Source organism: Pinus tabuliformis, chromosome 8, assembly GCF_031772625.1.
Source record: "Pinus tabuliformis cultivar Carrire ecotype Pingquan chromosome 8, CPIR1, whole genome shotgun sequence".
Lineage (NCBI taxonomy): Eukaryota > Viridiplantae > Streptophyta > Pinopsida > Pinales > Pinaceae > Pinus > Pinus tabuliformis.
The window spans coordinates 84,837,920-84,852,427 of NC_142294.1; positions in this window are offsets into that span (position 1 = coordinate 84,837,920).

Sequence of the window (14,508 nt, forward strand, 5' to 3'; positions counted from 1 at the left end):
TTGCTTGATTCTACTTGGAAGTGGGTGAGCTTTGTCAAAGTAGAGGAAAACCCTTGATGGACCCTGGGAGGAACTTGCACAACACCAAGGCCAGGTTGTAAGAGTTTCTTTGTTTCGTTATTAATACAAACTGGTTCATTTTCTCAATAGCTTGTGTTAATGAGTTATTTCATGTGTTCCTTGGTCTGCATGTTGAATATATGTTTTATTATATGAGATGCAAGTGCTTGGTAATTGTTTGATTGTTTGTGGTTGCAGGAATTGATGTGAAGGAGGAGCTCATCCGGATCGGCAAGGACGGACTACAACAACAGCGTTTTGGAATAAGGTAAGCCTAAACACTTGTAGTTTTCATATTTTAAAAGATGTATTTAGAGAAAGATTGCTCCATTTTGTCTTGTTTGTCGCTAGAGAGTTTAGACTCCTAGGGAGGTCAGTTGTGTCCGCACAAACGACTTTTTCCGCCACGACAAATTGGCGACTCCGCTGGGGAATCCATTAATGAGAAAGTCTTTTCCTTTGTGTGAACTTTGCTCTGAGAAAATCATTTTTATTTTCTGGTTTTTGACTGTGAGAATTAGTATTTGGGTGGCTTAGCTTTAGATTTAGTTAGATTTGGTTTTTCTTAACTTTTCCAGAGAGACGCACCCTCTGAGTGCTGCACAGTGCGTCTTTGGACGCGCTGTTGCCGTTTGCACAGAGCGGGCCCGCGCCTGTTATAACGGGTTGCCTGCGTCTTCCTGTAGAATTTAGGAAAACTCCATTTTTGCTTTAATTGCTTTTAGATTTTGTTTTTTCTCAGTGTTTTCTGCCCAGATCCTTTAGTACCCTGTCAAAAATTTTCACCTGAACTTGTTTTGTGAGCTTTGAGTGTTTTAGTGGATTTCAACGAAGTTTAGGCCTAGGGTTTGATTTTTGAATAGGTCCTGTAGTGACTTTGACGGTAGAAAGTTGTCCAGCCTTAGATCTCTCTGGTTTGTCAGCCTTCTTAGAAGTCGGGCCTGTCGTAAAGTCTCCTTGTGTGAGCAGCTTACCATTTAAGTTGTTTTTTGGGTCAAATTTCGAATTACTTGTTTATAAAGTGTTGATTTCCATTTTACAAAAGAACAAAAAGATTAGAGTTTTGTTTTGACTAGTTTTTGGTTCTGCAATAAGCTAGTCCTTGATTTGATTGTGATCAAGTAAAACACCTTAGAATAATCATTGTTGGCTTTGCCTCATTAGGATTAATTAGGGTAATTTCCTTTTGCTTTGTTTTGTTTTTTGAGTGAATTTTCATAGATTTCATAGTTTGCAATTGATTTTTTATTAAAATAGATTTATGTTTTTCGTTAAATAGGAAAAATACAAAAACATCTTCTTTAAAAGTCTTGTTTCAAGTAGCTTTTTGTTTTTGAAAGAGAAAAAGAGTTTTTTCGTGCAAGTAAAGAGTGGTCATGTTTTTATGCTTGGAAAAGACAAACGAATTGTTTCTTTGATTGTCCTTAATTAAGAAGTTGCTTTTATAAAAAGTGCATTCTCTCAACTTTTTAGTTAAGCAATTCATCGAAAAAGTAAAGTAGTGGGTAAATCATCCTAGGTGCATTTTGTAGTGGTTTCGAGTCGAGTCAACACACCACTGGTTTCACTTCCATCACCTTTTGACTTAAGAAACAACCTTAAAAGTAACGCTTAAATTAAAATCAATCTAGTAATTTTTATTTTTCTAGGGCTCTGAAACACCAACATAGCTTAGGCTAGGGTCTTGGAGTAGGTGAGTACTTAACTCTCCAAGACTACAAAACCAAACAGATAGTTTATCTTGAGTAGAATAAATCCAATTGTTTCAATTGCATTCTGGGAAAGCTCCTCTTAAAGGAGAAGCACGAGCTCGTGTCCGAACCAGTGAGGGGATCATTCCCCCCTCGTTGGGAACGACGCCAGACAGTACGTATTACAAACGGTAAACCTCGGATTAACCATTGTCGAGGAGCCAGGGGTCACTTATCGGTAAACCTTGGATTACTGTCAAGGAGCCGGTAAGGGGATTGAGCTTGTTACTCTGCCCTTGCGTGCTGTCGGAGTTTAGACTGTTCCCCCAGGTGTAATTGTTGTGATTGGTAACTTTAGTGACCATAATCTTTAGGGTTCTACCGAGGTGACGGTGGAGGGAAGGTCCCACTGTACCTGGAACAGACGTCGGTTATACTCACTTGGATTTTCCGGGGGGTTCACTTCACTTCGAGACGGTTAAAGTGGAGGAACTTGTGCCGGTCTATTCATTAAGCAGGTTGCCGGGGTAACTGTTCCACCCGCCATTTCTGTACTGAATCCAGCGAGGTTGGATTTCATCACCAACTAGCGCTTTTGGTCCGGAAGACTACTGTTTGTGTTTGGTTTGACGCTCTAGAATTTTTAGGCGTGTGCTTCAAATTTGTTTGCTTCTTTAGAAGACTTTAGGTGGTTTGATTTGAAATTTTTACTTTGTTTTCGTGTGTTGTAGTTAAAAATCTTTAATTGTGGCGGAATTACCGAGACAGTCCCGTAGACTTCGGGGCCAGTCTCCTGAAGTTGTTTCTGTGGCCGAATTGTTGAGAAGATCCCGTGGACTTAGGGGATCACCTCCTCGAGACGACCCGGGTAATTTAGAAGGTTTAAAGGTCCTTGTAACTCCTCCTAGTGACAGTAGAGTAGGTTCACCTGAAGAAGGAGAATCTTCCTTGGTAGTCCATCCAGATTACCAAAGTTTAGAGACAGGTTATAATCCCGAAGCTGTTTCAGTTTCTGAGCTTGTCGGTAATTTTTCGTCTGCTAGTGATACAGGCGAAGAACCTGAAATATCTGAACCTGTTACTCCAACTTCTAGTGTTCCAGATTCACAAAGAATAGAAAGAATTATCACCGAAAATCTTCCTATTGGTTTGATTGCTATAGAAGAACTTGCTCCAGAAGAGATATAGGTGTCTCTAACCTTGAAGGTCAACTTACTATTGATCTAAGGGAGCGTGAATCCATCTTTTACAGTCCTCCTAGAAGTACTACTTGGTACCTTTCGTTAACCAATTATTTGGACAACTCAGTAGGTTTTTCTCCACCTCGTACTCCTTTTCCACCTAGAGGTATTTACACTCCTGTAAATATGACTGGTCAGTCGTCCGTGTTTACTCAAAGTCCTGAATCTTTTTTACACGGCGGTCCTTCTGTTCCCACTGGGTATCAATCTCTTTCTGGTACCTTTGCGGGGGCATCTCCTCAACCCGTTGATCATGGGTTATTAATTGGAAACAGTGGTAATGTACCATTGGGTGTAGGAGACATTTACATGATGTCAGGTTCAGTTCCCGTTTCTCAACCTCAAGGTGGCCAATTACCGCCTGGGGGGCAACCGCAGTTAACGCCTGGGGGGCAACCTCAAGGTACACAAATCGTGTCTGGGGGGCAACCTCAAAGTCAGTATGCACCTATGGTGCAATACGTGCCTCAAGGTCAACCCCAGCCTCAATATGTACCCCAGGGTCAACCTCAGTATCAATATCAACCTCAAGGATGGCAACCTCAAGGATGGCAACCTCAAGGGTATCAACCCCAAAGTTATCAACCTCAAGGGTACCAACCTCAAGGTCAAGGTCAACCCCAGTATCAGTATTTACCTCAAGGTTATCAACCTCAAGGTCAATACTCGAGTCAAGGTTATCAACCGCCTCAAGGTCAGTCATATGTTCCAAGTATGGGAACTGCACCTTACAATTATCAATCCTACCCTCAATCCGGTTATGGATCTCAGTATCCTCAACCTGTTACGGGTCAATACCCTGGAATGTTAGTATGGGATCCATCACAGGGTCAACAGGTGTTGCAGCCAAGTGTACAGATGATTCCTCAAGCTGGACAACCCGTAGTTTCTGGTCCAACCCAGCAACCGCAACCTGTCCAGCCAAATGTTCAAACTTCTGTAACTTCGGTAGTTACTCAGCCGCCAATTGCACCTAGTACTCCATCCCAAACGGCTGCTGCAACTACCGCTACATCTACCATACTTACTTCTGGAGTATCGACGGCTCCAGTTTCTACTGTCCCTGTTACCACACCTCAGACATCTTTACCGTTGTCTGGATCTACGATTCAAACCACGGTCCAGATGCCTATAGGTCAGCCTGGTATAAGTACGGTTGTTACTACTCAACCTCAATTTGTTCAACCTCCGTACCAGGGACAGTACCAACATGGGCAAGCTGTCCAACAACCGGTTTACCAGTATCAACCGTATCCTGGGTACACTTATCAACAACCTCAACAACCCCAGTACGGTCCGGTTAATCCTGGTTTTCCAGGAGGATATAATATCCCAAATGCGACTCCTGTTCCTAGTTATCCTGGATATCCTCCTCCTGGGGCTGGTATTGTGACCCAGAGTTTTAGAGATCCTAACCGGCAGTTACCGTTTATCGCAACTTTGGATTTACCAGACTTGACGCGCCTAACGAACGATCCAATTCAATATCTTCCGTTCTGGCCGCCAATGCCAAATAAGTTGCCCAGTGATATACCCAAGTTCGAAGGTAAGTCTGGAGAGGATCCGTCCAATCACGTGATGACTTACCACCTCTGGTGTGCTTCGAATTCTATCTCAGATGATTCCATCCGCTTACGTCTTTTTCAACGTACACTCATTGGTCTCGCGGCCAAGTGGTACATTGAGTTACCACGGGCCTCTTTTTACAACTTTAGTCAGTTAGCTACGTCGTTCTTAACTCACTTTCAGTTGCCGGTCAGATACGATAACGGCACGGAGTTATTAACTTCACTAAAACAATCGACGTCCACGTATATTTCTGATCACATTCATGAGTGGAGACGTCGTAGGAGGTTAGTGAAAGTTTTTATCCCGGACCAAATCTTAGCTGAATGGTTTGTCAAATCATTATTACCGAAGATTACTGAAGATGTAGCTAAGGCCGGAGTAGTTACTGAGGAGCAAGTCATTGCTCAGGCACAATACCTTGACTTAGTTTACACTCAGTCGGGTACATTACACGAGAAGATTCCGGATCTTCCAAAGTCGAATCAAATCGCTGCTGCTCCTTCGGGATCTCATGCCGCTGATGGTATGATTGGTATCGTGACTACGAAGAGCAAGAAGAAGTCTTCCAAGGCTTCAAATACTCCAATTATCACTTTGCCTGATTCTCCGACAGGAGAGTCTTCTCCTCCTGAACTTACCGCCGATATTCACGCTGTAGAGTCATCTACGGCCAAATCAAAAAACGGTGGAAAGAAGAAAGGAAAGAAGAAGGCTAAAGCAGACAAGGCTCCGAAGGAGAAAACAGAAAAGTCGGAAACCAATGACGAAAAGCGCAAACCTCGATATCCTTGTCTTATTTGTGAAGAGGATCATTTTACGAGAGATTGCCCTCATCGGGCCGAGGTTGTGAAAATAGTCAAAGGTGCTCCCACTCCTGCTGTGTTAAAAAATCCATTTCCGGAGCAGGAGAATAAGATGATAGGTTCTTCTTCGAATGCCAGTGAAGAACCCATTTTGATGATGTCTCATGTGAGGATTGCGACTCGATCGCAAGATTATGGTAGTAAGAATCCTGTTGATGGTAAAGAAGCAGAATCTTCTCACTCTAACCCATCAACCTCAGCTCCTGGTTCCGATCCACTACAGATCGAAAAACCTAACCCAGACTTAGTGATTAAGCCGCCCGCCAAGGGTGTACTTCGAAGGTCTGCTTTCAATCCACATGCGAGAGCAGCCCAGAATTACAACATTGTTGAGGACTTAGCTGTTTCACCCTCAGCAATGTCGGCATTAGAAGTGCTGCAATCATGCCCAGCACAACGAAAATTGCTTTTGTCGGCTATCGGAGCTGTTGATGTTCAGGATCCGAATCTAATGATCTTCGATCTAGAAAATAGTACACCGCGTCTCCCCCATCAAATGGCTTTCCAAATTCCAGTGATAGTCAAAAACAGGCCTATTCATCGGACTGTGATTGATGAGGGAGCTTCTACGTGTATTATGTCGATTCAATGTTGGAGATCCCTTGGTTCTCCTTCGTTGAACCAATCCCCCACCATCCTTAAGGCCTTTGATGGCCGTGGGTTCCGTCCGTTTGGTATTCTACAAGAATTGCCTATAGGGGTAGAAGGTAAAACCGTTAGTCTGGATGTGGAAGTGGTTGATGCCCCTCTAGACTACAACCTTCTTTTGGGTCGAAGTTGGTCATATGCTATGACAGCGGTTGTTTCATCGGTCTTCAGAATAATCAAGTTTCCACATAACGGTAAGATCGTGACTATTGATCAGCTGACATACTTTTCATCCGACCCAGCCTCTTCAGAGAGTATCCAGCATGTCGGTAAAACGACAATCCCTTATAGGGACGTTGGTGTAGGTTTAGTTAAGGATTCCGGTTTACTGGGAACTTTTCCTCTCCCTCCACTCAACGTAGACCCTTCATTTGCGACAATTCATATGATTACATCAGAAAACATTGTTTATGACGATCCTTGGATCGTCCCATCTGACTCTGAGATAGACTCATTCGGTGATGCTATGCCTTTGAGTCCATATGAAATTGCTTATGAAGCTGTCATGTCTTTTACCGACTTGCATTCAACCGAAATCGACCAAATGAATGTGGTCAGTGAAGAATCACTTTTCACCTCAACCTTAGAACGGATAGCGTTTCCCGAAGTCGTGTCATCTGACGAACAACTTCGCGAAATCCTAAGTGTAGATGATCTACCATGGGAGGATCTCCATCACAGATCTTCGTTTTTACCTAAGGATGATGCATTTGAAAATGATTTTTCATCTATCTTTACCGCTGAATATGTCAAAGACGCTCAGGATCCAACGAAACATTCTGATTCAGAGCTGAATTTAGGGAACATTTCTCGTACTATTTCAGTGAAGCCCGGAATTGAGGAGAACATTCATATAGGTGCCGCATGTACTGAAGAAGAAATCCAAATTTACAAGGCCCTATTCCAAGAATTCCGCGATGTGTTTGCCTGGTCTTACGAGGAAATGCCGGGAATCGATCCTGCCATTGTTGTTCATGAAATAAAGACCTACCCGGATGCTAAACCCGTCCGGCAACGGTTGCGTCAGATTCACCCTCGAAAAGCGGCTGCGATTAAAGCAGAAGTCGAAAAGCTGTTGAAAGCAGGTTTCATTTATCCGATCCCGTTAACGGATTGGGTATCGAATATTGTTCCGGTCAACAAGAAACAAGGAACAATAAGAATCTGTATCGACTATAGGGATATAAATCGAGCTTGTCCAAAAGACAACTATCCTACGCCTTATATCGATCAAATTATTGATGATTGTGCCGGAAGTGAAATGTTTTCCTTTATGGATGGTTTTTCGGGCTATAATCAAATCAATATTCTACCTGCCGACCAACCAAAAACGGCATTCATTTGTCCATGGGGGACATTTGCTTATTGCAAATTACCTTTTGGGCTTAAGAATGCCGGGGCTACTTTTCAACGGGCGATGTCTTATGCATTTCATGACATCAAGCACATTGTGCAACCCTATCTCGATGATTTGCCTGCTCATTCTTTACATCGAGCTGATCACCTTGTCCATCTACGAGCAATCTTTATGAGGTGTAGGCATTATCGAATTCGGTTGAATCCCCACAAGTGTGTTTTCTGTATAGAAACAGGTCGATTGCTGGGATTTGTTGTTTCAAAAGCCGGCATTCGCGTCGATCCCTCGAAAGTCGAGGCTATCATCAAATTGCCTCCTCCTTCGAGTTTGCGCCAACTCCAAAGTTTGCAAGGGAAAGCGAACTTTTTACGCCGATTCATCCCAAACTACGCCGAGGTCACTAAAGGTTTTACACGGTTGTTGAAACAGAACGCACAATTCTTTTGGGACGAGATTGCCCAACAATCTTTTGATGCACTTAAACACGCGTTGACCCATGCACCGTTGTTGCATCCTCCCAACTACAACCAGGACTACTTCTTATACCTCGCAGCTTCGCATTCCACCATTGGAATGGTGTTAGTTCAAGAAGATGAATTCGGAGCGGAGCATGTGATATATTATCTTAGTAGGACCTTGAATCCCACTGAGCTAAAATATTCGCATGTGGAGAAATTGGCCCTGGCAGCCGTTCAAGCTGTCCAGCGTTTCGTCACTACATTCTTCTCCGTAAAACTACAGTTATTTCGGATTGCAACCCTATGATTTATATCTTGACAAAACAATTGCTAGGGGGCAAGTACTCTAAATGGATCGTTATCCTGCAAGAGTTCGACTTGGAGTTCGAGAAGTCCAAGTCTAAGAAATCCTTAGTTTTTGCGGAATTGATGTGTGATTTCCCTAGTGCTGACACAGAGACTGTGGCAGAAGAGTCCATTGCGGACGAATCTTTGTTTCTTATCAGTACTGTAGATCCGTGGTACGGGGATATAATCATCTATCTCCAAACCCAAACCTTTCGGCCTGAAGCTTCCAAAGCGGAACGTCGAAAAATTCGGTTTCAATCCCAGCCATACAGAATTATTGGAGATACACTTTATCGCCGGGGGGCAGACTTAGTTTTTCGACGTTGTTTAACTCACGAAGAGGCTGAGAGAGTTTTGAATGATTGTCACTCTGGAGCATGTGGCGGTCATATGTCTGGGTATGCCACAGCTCAGAAGGTGTTGCGCGCTGGCTATTTCTGGCCGTCTATGTTTAAGGATTGTATCATTGCCGTCAGGAAATGCCACAACTGTCAAGTGTTTGATCGCAAGATGCGCGCTCCACCTGCTCCTCTCCACCCTATAATTGCCGCTGGTCCATTCGCCAAATGGGGTATCGACTTTATTACTTGTAACCCTCACTCGGCCGGGGGGCATGCGTATATCATCCTTGCGGTTGATTATTTTACTAAGTGGGCCGAGGCGATGCCTACATTCGACGCAAGCGGCAAAACAGCTGCAGTTTTCGTATTCAATCATATCATAACTAGGTTTGGTGTCCCACAAGCAATCATTACTGACCATGGGAGCCATTTTCGAAACATCATGATGACTGAGCTTACAAGCCAGCTTGGTTTGCGCCACGATAGCTCTACTCCTTATTATCCGCAAGCCAACGGTTTGGTTGAGTCTATCAACAAAGTTCTGGTTATCATGATCCGACGAACCATTGGTGTTCATCGGTCGAATTGGCACAACATGTTATTTTCAGCGCTATGGGCATATCGGACCTCAGTGAAAAATTCAACAGGGTTCACTCCTTTCCAGCTAGTTTATGGCTTGGAAGCTGTGTTACCCATTGAATGCGAAATCCCATCACTTCAAATGGCTGTCGAATTACTTCCAGCTACTTCCGAAGAGGAGAAACGTTTATTGTACTTGGCTAAATTAGATGAGACTCGACGTGACGCTACATTGGCAATCGAGACTCACGCGAAACGAATGAAAGCTCAGTATGATAGAAATGTAACCCCTCGAAGTTTTTCGGAAGGAGACCTAGTGCTATTATATGATCAAGCTAACGATAAGCTAGGTGCTGGAAAATTCGTTCCCATGTGGCATGGACCCTACATTGTAAAGCGAAAGCTAGCAAAAGGGGCTTATGAGCTGGTTGATTTTGATGGGGACTCTTTGGGTAAACCCAGAAATGGACTTTACTTAAAGAGGTATTATGCTTAAATGGTGGATGGAGAAATCTTTAGATAGGTTAGATTTTCTTTCTAGCTAGCGTATTTGTTAGTTTAGTCAGTGTGCTTAGCTTAGAGAGTGTTTTTTCGTCATTATTCTGGCTTATCTTGGTTTTACTCTTGATATTGCAGATGTCGACGCCTCTCCAAACATACATTGGATTTGCTGATGGTGCTTGTCGTAGTACACGGAATATCTCTTCCGCAGCTTGGGTTATCTATTCGCCCTCTGACGAGTTAGTTTCTATGCATGGGGTAAGCCTCGGTCAAACAACGAATAACATTGCAGAATACAGTGCAGTGGTTGAATTATTATCCGAATCTATTTCATTTGGAATTCGACGTTTGATAGTGAGGTTAGATTCTGAACTTGTTGTATTACAGCTTAATAGAGTTTATGCCATTAGAAATCCTGTGTTATTAAGGTTGTTTTTGAGAGTGCGTCTCTTGGAACGTGAATTTGATTACATTGAATATCAGCATATTCCAAGGTCTTTAAATACATTAGCAGATGCAATTGCTTCTCGAATGTTGGACAGACATTTACGATAATCATGCAAGTAAATTTAAAAACATTTCATCACATATGTTAAACAAGATAAGCCGGTAATAGTGATATATATAGATAGGAGTGTGTCAAAAAATATACATCGTCTTCGATCATAGGTTGAAAAACACCTTATGATCGGCAAAAATGATAAGTACAAAAAGTCAAAATGTCACATGTGACTAGTCAATCACTGGTGGTGCTCTCTGTATGACACCACTGCACGGGCTACCTTACGCAAAAATCTCCTAAACGGTCCAGGGACCGCGACTACGAAGCGCTGAAGCCTGGTAGGAATGTCGTCCATAGTAGTCTCAGGTATATCTGCCGTGAGACGCTCTAGATCATGCTCCAACTCGGCTAGTACTTCTGTAGCCGCGTCCTGTGGGGCCGGTACCGGTGCAGCTGGATGTAGTCTATCAAAAGGCCGGAGGTTGGCTGGACGCTGTGGACCAACATCTGCATTTTGAAAATTTTACTGTTAGTTTTGAGACGATATATATGAAAAATAAAAAAAATACATAATTAGAAAACTTGTGAAAAATAAAGTACCTCTGTCATCCCATTGTTCTCCCGGTGGAAGAACCATGTCCGGATCACCTCTAAAATCCACTCCGGCATACGGAAAGTCCTGTATCGAAAAAACCTGGTCCTCTAACCAGTGAAAGTAACTATCTGAGAATCGAACCACCGCCGCGCCCTCGTCAGGATGCCGGGCCATCACCGCAACCCATCGTATCAGCTTTGGCTCCCGAGGACCCAAGATATCAACAGTGAGTTGCTGAGGGATCAGCATTGGAACTCTCTCCAAGGCAAAGCTCACGACTAGAGGCCCATATCCAAAAGTCTTTAGTCGTCCGTTCTTTGCCTTGGTCAGTTGGCTCTTCATATGAGCCGACACAGCTTCACACCAGTTGAAAATGGTGCCTTGGTAACAGTCAATTGCCATCCGCATTTGGGATCCGGAAGCAATGTGTAAAGCGGCCGCGCCGCAAATTCTGGTAACCGTGAACGCTATGACTTTGAGTTCACGCAGAGTGATGTGTTTTATCTCTATGCCTTTCGAATGGTGAGCCCCAGGTGTGCACCACTCGTCGCGGAGACTATCAAGGGATTGGCCACCCGGCCTAGTCCCCGCAAGACTAAGTTGCTCACCTCTGTTCGGCAAGCCAGTGAGAAAGTATACATCCGAGGGCTCTATCTCGAGCTGGTGCCCTCCTATGTAAAAGCATTGTTCTTGAACGTTCCATCGCTCAACCAGCCATTCCAAGAATCTTACCTGGCCCCTCATGCCCGGTATGGTCCAGTATTTGTATAACCCGCATGCTCTTAGGGCATCCAGGGAAGGTTGATGATTTATTGCAACTTCATCATCCTCTACATGCTCTCGTTCTCTCCAATCTAACATGGTTAATACCCTGCACATCAAAAATAGCAATTAGAAATTGATTTGGGAATTTTTGGTAGTTTTTTGAGGGAGTTGGGGTTTTGAAATGCGCACTTCTCGGAAGACGCACCCCGGCTTTGTAGCACAGGGCGCCCGGACGCGGCTGGCCTGAAGGTGGGCCGCGTCTTCCGACCATTTTCCCGTATGAGAAAAAGTCGGGGGACGCGGGTCACCCGAAGGGCACCCGCGTCCGCCGAGAGGCGCATTCCAAAACCAAAACCCCCCCAAAAAATGAAACTAAGACCTAAAAATTAATTCTAAACGGATAGAAATGCAGAGTAGGATGTGTAAAATACCTGGATAAGACGGCGTTCGATTCCGACGGTCGGATTTTCCGCAGCGACCACGGGAAATTTTCTTGTCAAAAGCTCCTTTTTCAACCTCAACAGTGAAACGGTAAAAATGACATGGTAAAAGGTCTTTTTATAGGTTTTTTGGATGAATTAGTTCATTTTTTACCATGAAAAGGTATTTCTCGATGTATTTTTGCCTATTTTAAACAGGTATGAGTAATGTGTTGCTTTTGTGCAGGACAAAGGGATCTCGAGGGAAATTGTAATTTTTCACAAACAAAAATATCAGAGTCATCTTTTAAGCCCTTTTCTGACTCCTAAAACATGAAAAGATCGCCGAGCGTTTCTTTTACACTCGTTAAAACGGAATTAAAAGACGGTCCCTTTTAGCTCTTTTCTGACCGCAAAATCAGGAAAAGATTGCCGGGTTTTTGTCGTTTCAAACTCGATAAGGAAATAAAACGACGTGTCCTTGATCGCTTTTTACTTTTCAGGTCAACGACACTATTATGAAAGTACTCCTTGGTCGCAAGATCAAGCGGTTCCCCCAGGTATTATTTTATACTTTTTCGGGCTTGAGGGACACAAATGTACGAAAAAGTTCAACGTGGAGTCTCCTTTAGTTTTTTCAGACTCTCTAAAATTGAAAAACGCCGAGTTTCTCCTATACTGGGCTCGTTAAACTTTTACAGTAGAGGACCTGTTCAATTACAAACAGGAACGAACCACTCCTTCCTAGGGTTCGAATTTAAACTAGGTTGGACTCGTCCGAAGGATGAGCTTATAATCAAGCATATGTTATCCTCCTCAAGCTTGTTAAAAATAAAGAGGTACTTGCCAGAAATGGTGGGGGAAAAGAGAGAAGAATGAACCTGTTTGTTACCTTTTGTCTCGAAAGAAACTTTATCACCGCTCTTGAACACGACACTGTCTCATTCACCTGGGTTGGGAAATCTTTTACCTCACAGTTGATCAAACCACTTTGAAAGTCTTTAACCGGGTTCCGGGGATTAACTTTGAGTTATTCATCACCAAGCCATCTGTCGTGTCGTTATGTGTTCAAGAGGTCTGCAAGCAAAACTTTCATCTGCAAAATACTTGTCATCCATTTGACCATCCTTGAGTCAGTCCTTACAGCAACATTTCTTCAACTTGAACAATGATTTCGTGTTGCGGGCTTGCCTGCAACGGGTCGCTTTCTATCGACATCGACACATTATCTAGAAAGATGACTTAGGAATCGACAGTACCTTGAAGTCTGCATGCATCAATGGCAGGTTTCTCGCCTTTGACGTCAGTTTACATCATTGACTTTCGATCAAAGGATTCCGTGAAGTGTTCGACATCAAAACATCTATTCACATTTCACGGGTTGTGCTTGGTACTTTGAGAACCATTGACATTACTGGTGGTCTCTCTCACGCTTGTTAACAGTTTACATCATCGACTGGTAATCAAGTGGTTTCTAACATGTTCGACATCAAATCATTTAATCACATGGCTAGAATCGTACCAATTCGGGAAGTAGAAGTGAAGACCCTGGATCTAGTTTCTACCATCCAGGCTGCGAGGAGTTTTGTATTCATTATCTATGTAGACTAATCATAAACAGATGGCTGCGTCCATACTGTGTCTACAAAAGTCTATAAAAATGATGTACTGCAAGATCATTCCTGTATCAGAGTAGTTAGTCCATTAGTTAAAGTTTTGAATCTGAGTATGGGAATGCCTACCTCAGTGATGATATAATCTTATACATGTATTTTGTGTTGAAAATTGCAGGTTCCAACCAGGTCATCCACAAGACAATCCTTGAAATGATAAAGCGCTTCACCCTTCCTAGAATTACAAAACCCTAATCTATTCCAGGCTTCGCACTTTAGGGGGCAATCTGTTACACTAAAAAATGTCACCATGACTACTTACAGTTAGTATGGCTCAAATCAACAGTCATACTACCCTTTTTAGGCAAGTCTTATGCCTCTGCTATCCATCTCAAACTCAAAGAAGAGAGAAAGTCTTGTAAAAAATGTGTTTATCTCTGGGGTCGCAGGTTCTCTCAAGCCTTACCTGCGGGGACGCTCACAATGTTCACAAAGTCTGCGTCTTTGGACGCTCTGTATGTCAAAGGACAGGTGCGTCCTTCTGTAAAAGGCAAAATGCGCAAGTTTCATCTTAAAAAAGTTACTTGTGGTTACTTCTAGAACTTTCTAGAGGTCGGTTTGATGAAATGGATGCGCCTCCAGTTGGTTCATGTATCTCTATTAAGGGGAACTTATCCCATCAATAAGGGAGCTATCCCACCCAAAGAGGGGATTATCCCATTGATGGTGGACCTGAATAACCTCTTTACAGCACTATAAATAAAGGCATTGAGCCAGAGGGAGAAGAGGTTAAAAGCTATACATTTTCTTTGGGTAAATGCTGCAGGAATTAGGACTCCCATTTAGAACCTTGTGAGGAGAGATTGTCTTTGCTTGATTCTACTTGGAAGTGGGTGAGCTTTGTCAAAGTAGAGGAAAACCCTTGATGGACCCTGGGAGGAACTTGCACAACACCAAG